This window comes from Dermacentor andersoni, chromosome 9 (genome assembly GCF_023375885.2).
Source record: "Dermacentor andersoni chromosome 9, qqDerAnde1_hic_scaffold, whole genome shotgun sequence".
In the NCBI taxonomy this organism is placed as follows: domain Eukaryota; kingdom Metazoa; phylum Arthropoda; class Arachnida; order Ixodida; family Ixodidae; genus Dermacentor; species Dermacentor andersoni.
Window position 1 is genome coordinate 134,235,913 of NC_092822.1, and position 5,141 is coordinate 134,241,053.

The 5,141-nt window shown below is 44.1% G+C and overlaps 1 pseudogene; it reads left to right on the plus strand.

Moving 5' to 3' along the window:
• Positions 1 to 2,288: 2,288 nt before the first annotated feature.
• On the plus strand, positions 2,289 to 3,638 carry LOC140213361 (uncharacterized; annotated as a pseudogene).
• Positions 3,639 to 5,141: the final 1,503 nt, after the last annotated feature.

The window sequence follows — 5,141 nt, forward strand, 5'->3', positions numbered from 1 at the left end:
TTCTATTGCGTAGCAAATGAAGAAGCTGTACTTGCCATCGCTTACTTTGTAAGCCACGGACATTTAAAGTACCAAAATGGAAGGGAAGAGCGCCCGCCATGATTACCTATGTAGGTGCAGCGTCTAAACACTGCTCCAGAGGTGCACCACTCCCTTCTTGATGAGGTGATGCACTATGGACCTTCTGGTGCACGTTAACACAAGGGACATCTGCAGGAGTAGGCGTTCCCAGGAGCGGTTTTGTCAACTTTGACACCTTGGGAACGCGAGCCTCTTTTCCCGAGGGCGATGGATTGTCAGATGGCGCTGGACGCTTCTTAGCGGCCTCGCACATCGATCCAGATTCCACTGACGGTGGGCGATCTTGAACTGGTGGCGATTCTGCCCATGACACAGTTGGTTCGTCGTCAGGCGCCTTAGTCTCACCCTCGCTCGCAGGCTTCTGGCTGAGGCTAATGTCAGCCGATGACGGCTTAATCTGTTCTTGTCGATGAGTCTCAGAGAGTGTTTCTCCAGTTGCATCCACAACTTCGCTCACGCCTATGAGATGATCGGTGATGGTATCATCCTCAGCTGGTCTATTTCCACGAAGCTTGTCAGCGTAGGTTCCGACGCATGCATCTGCAGGGTGACCGTAGCGGTGACAGTTACTGCAGCGTGGTGTTCGACATTGTCGCCGGCAAGTTGTCTTTTCATCAATTTTAATTTCCATTAATTTATCGTTTCTTTATTCCATTTATTAGGCACAAGTAATTTCCCCTGTGTTGTCCTTGGTGTCAGTGTTTGTTGGCTTGTTATTATATCACCTACACCTCGCCTTTTCCCGTCCTCGACTGCTTTTCCCTTCCCTTGGCACACATTCTGTAACCCTAACGGAACCAACGCATTACATGACCTGGGCAGCTCCATATCTATCTCTTTATGACAATTAGAATATCGGCTATGCCCGCTTGCTTTCTGATTCACACCGCTATCTTCCTGTCTCTTAACGTTACGCCTACCATTCTTGCCTTACATATGCCTTACTTGAACAAAAAGTGGCGAATAGGTTACTTAGTAAGAGAGAGAGGGACATAAGGGAGGCAGTGATGTTAACTAGTCAAGAGTGTGGTTGGCTACCCTACGCTGGGGGAAGAGAAAGAAAGGGGAGAGAGGCGGGGCCTAGAGACGTGTACGGACAGTATTACAGCTGCAAAGGCGCTCGTACAAACCAAACGTTCTCAGAAAGCAAAAGAAAGCATTCACTGCCTTCAAAGCCCATGATCGATGGGAACGGTGTTCTAGCATTAATTGTTCACTCAGAGGGTCATCATCTAGTTTCCTGAATGCGTTGGACATATATTGTCTGTGTACTTGAAATTGTGGACATTGGCACAACAAGTGGCCCGTGTTCCCGCATCCGCAGACATCGCAGCGATTGAGGGCAAATGATTGAGTAAAATTGGCTTGTTTCCTATCCCGTAGCAATTTGCACAGTAAAACGCGTTTATATACACATTTTTAACGTTTATTCTTCTCTCATTCCTTCTGTGGACATACGTGTGAAAGAATAAATGGTAACTAATGCGGCCGTGTAGTTTACACCGCTCCTGTAGTTATAGACGCTACCATCCACATACGTTCTTTCAGCACGAGCATCCAAAAAAGACCGAACGATTCGAGGTGTACAAAAATAGCTCGAAGAAAGTGCCGCCAAAATGATGTGCCGATTTTGACAAAGCACGCCAAACGAGACTGTTTGCGGCTCGCCATGGTCGCAGAAGAGATGCCAGTGTCGAGGACGTGACTGTCGAGTGCATCATGAACGGGCTGCTTCCCTTGTCTACCGCCGAAGAGCAGGGCCTCGTTGCCCTTGTCACAAGTGCGCTGCGCCTGCATTGTACATTATATAATTTATGCCGAACAGCTCCCGATTTGCGCATTGAATTGCCGACATTTTCAGGTTTACGCCCAGGGCACACTGTGATGTCTTGCCGAAAGTTATGCCGAATTGTTGAGGACGGGGCAAAGATTATTTGTGACGTTCGCGCGCAGCTTTCAGTGCAGAACTACGTAGCAAGCACTCCTGACATCTGGTCCAGGTCTCACCGTAGCTTCATGGGTGTGACCTGGGTGAGCGTCTTGGAGTTTTCAATATAGAAGGAGTGCTTTGCTAGACTGCCAAGAAATTAGCAACAATTTTATTGCATTGTTTAAATTGATGCTGGCTCGCATTCTCGGAAGTACCTCGCACTGGCCTGCAGGACGGAGTGGCCGACATTTTAGACTAAACTAAGCAAACATGTGGCATGCCCCTCCAAAAGACAGTGGCTACGGTCACTGACAATGCAAGCAACTTCGCTAAGGCATTCGAGGAATTTGGCTCTTGCCTAGAGAACAACGACGAAGGTAAGGATCGTACATGATTAGCCATGGCATACGTAGAAGCAGAATACTATATGTGCTGCAAAATGCACCGCATCGTTCCTACATATATTTCACACTTTCTCGGATGTTTTCACGCGGTGAAAAATGAGACAATTTTACGACGACACATTCTGAACCTGTAGATTTGATTCGTTGTAAATTCGATGTAAACAGCCTCTTCTTTCTTCTTTGTTTATTTCACTTTTTCTAGACACCGACGACAATATGGACATCTCTTTTCAAGCGACAACGACGATAGACGACGATGCATGCACAAATCATGTTTCAAATCAGGTGCGCATGCCACACGCTAAGGCCACCGCTGACGCCAAAAAGCAAAGCAGACACCTGCGTTTGAACGTGTAAGTGCGTTCCTCGTGTGAATATGTACTGCTTTGTGGAATTGCGCCCGAAGACAACAATTATCGGGAAAGGTTTCTCTATTTTGGGCCACTTTCTTAAGAGACCCTGTGCAACGCGCTGGAATTCTACACATGAGAGCATAAAAGCCTTGTTAAGTTCGAAAGAGAATCTTGGAAAGTGTTGTAATAAGCTGAAGTTGCAGATATTTCAGGAGGGAGACTTCATTACGACGGAGTATTGCGACGTTCTATTAGACCAAGGCTCGAAGAAGAAGTGCGTACGAAAGACACGTACTGTAATCCCCTTTTGGTGGCAGTTATGAATGTCTTTCTGCGTAAATTTGACGATTCCTTCGAAATTAAACTCGGCGCAGAAGACGCAGTAACTGCAGCAGTTCTCCATGCGTATATTAAGGTACATTGGTTGTAGGGAGTGTATTTGGAGATTTGCACTCCTGTTCAGCAACTCGCTGAGAAAGCGGTCATTGAGTCGTTGACGACAGCAAGTGACACTGCTCGGGCTTCTCCACGCCACCCTTCAACTTCAACTACTAACACACTGGACAAATTCTTTCCCTTTGAACCAGGCCAGTGTGCAGTAAAGCCGCGTTATCGGAAGCAGAGAGAAAACTTGCGTGTCTAAACCATCAGCGTGACCCCCACATGATATCTCGATGATACAGTCGTATCAGTACCTGAAGGTGGCATTCATTAGGTATAGCGACCAAGGAAACATACCGACCTGCTCTTCTGCTCCTGTAGAACCTGCTCTTATGGTTCTCTTTTGCCTCTTTGATTTACTGCGCTGATCGTTCGACAATTTCCGATTGTCGGTTTGAGCAGCAGCTGCTTCTGAAATCTCTCAACTGAGGTTCTAACAGCTTTATCACCATCTGTACTAAGGCTAGGTGTAACAGAATAAGCATTTAGCTAACAGATCACTTCTTGGCGTACTTATCTCTGTTCTGCCTGATATCTTTATTCAATGAGTTCTTTAAATCATAATTAATTTGTTAGCACAAGTGATTTCTTAACTGTCTTTTTTTTTCATCCCATACAGTACCTAGGTCTCTGTATTGTTTATTCCCGTCTGTTTGATGCAACGTCTGTTTTGTAGCGTGCTGCTAAAATAATTTTTCTTCTTTGTTCTTATTTATGAACTGCCTTCGTCATTCTTAATGTTGACATATTTCCATTCCACTTAAGTTTTCTGTTATGTCAGGGTGATATCTTGAACAAAAAATAATCTGGGCGTGACTGGAGCACACAGTAACAAAGGATCAGCTTACGACTTAGTAAAATCGCCAAATTGAGTTTGCATGTTAATAGCAGAAATTATAAGGAAACATGTTAAAGATGATATGAAAAGGATTCGAGAAGCATTATAATAATAAATACTCAGTTTTTTCTCATGAGCGTCCACACGAGCAGCATTAAGCTATTTTTCCACAGGCACTGAACTTTCTATTGCCTGATATTAACAATTAAGTTGACAATACTACATACTTAAATATCACAGATATTAGTGGCGCCGCCTATCGTGTTTCCCCGTATTCACTGTAATTGTGTGATACGTGAACTCCTTTCTATTTTACTTAGATATATTTTTTGCGTTTTTTCTAGCTCCCCCTAAATTTCTTACTGTTACCAATCCCCAGGTAATCGTGGCTATAAGTGGCACTATTATGCATAGCGATGTCATCCTGCGACGCTTCCTGCCACTAGAATACGTATGAAACGTTTCTGGCTTGCACAAGTATAAGAAAAATCGTAAGAGGATGGAACGTTTAAAAATATGTCGCTAACGAATTCTTTAGGCCAGCATTATAGGTAGAATATGAAAGACCAATGCCGCCTTATGTACCCTATGTATACAGGATGCATAAAAAATGTCGCTACTAGCGTTCTTGTTGCTGTACACAAGTCTGGTTCTCCGTTATTGCGTAAATGCTAATACGTTTATCGACAAGGTAAAACTCTACTGCGGTATTTGCTCCATCGCGCAGAGGCTTCTTATTGACATTCGTGAAATTACATGCCGACCCACCAGCTGGTCGGCAAGCAGAGCAGCCACTCCCATCAATTACAATAGCAACAAGCAATAACCGCTTATAGCGCAGCGTATAAAGAGTTTTGATGTTAGGCAGCCGAAGCAAGCCCAATAACTTGTTTCAGAATGAAAATATTATACTTTGAACAAGAAAGACAAACTCTTTTAGATACTGACAGACATTTCATTCAAATGAAACAAGGTTTGGCGGAATTAAGAAATTCCGAAGGAAACTTTTTTGTTCGTACGCGTTTACGCCTACATTATATAGATAAATAATAAAAAATTTGCAAACGTATCGAAGTATATTAAGATAAACATCG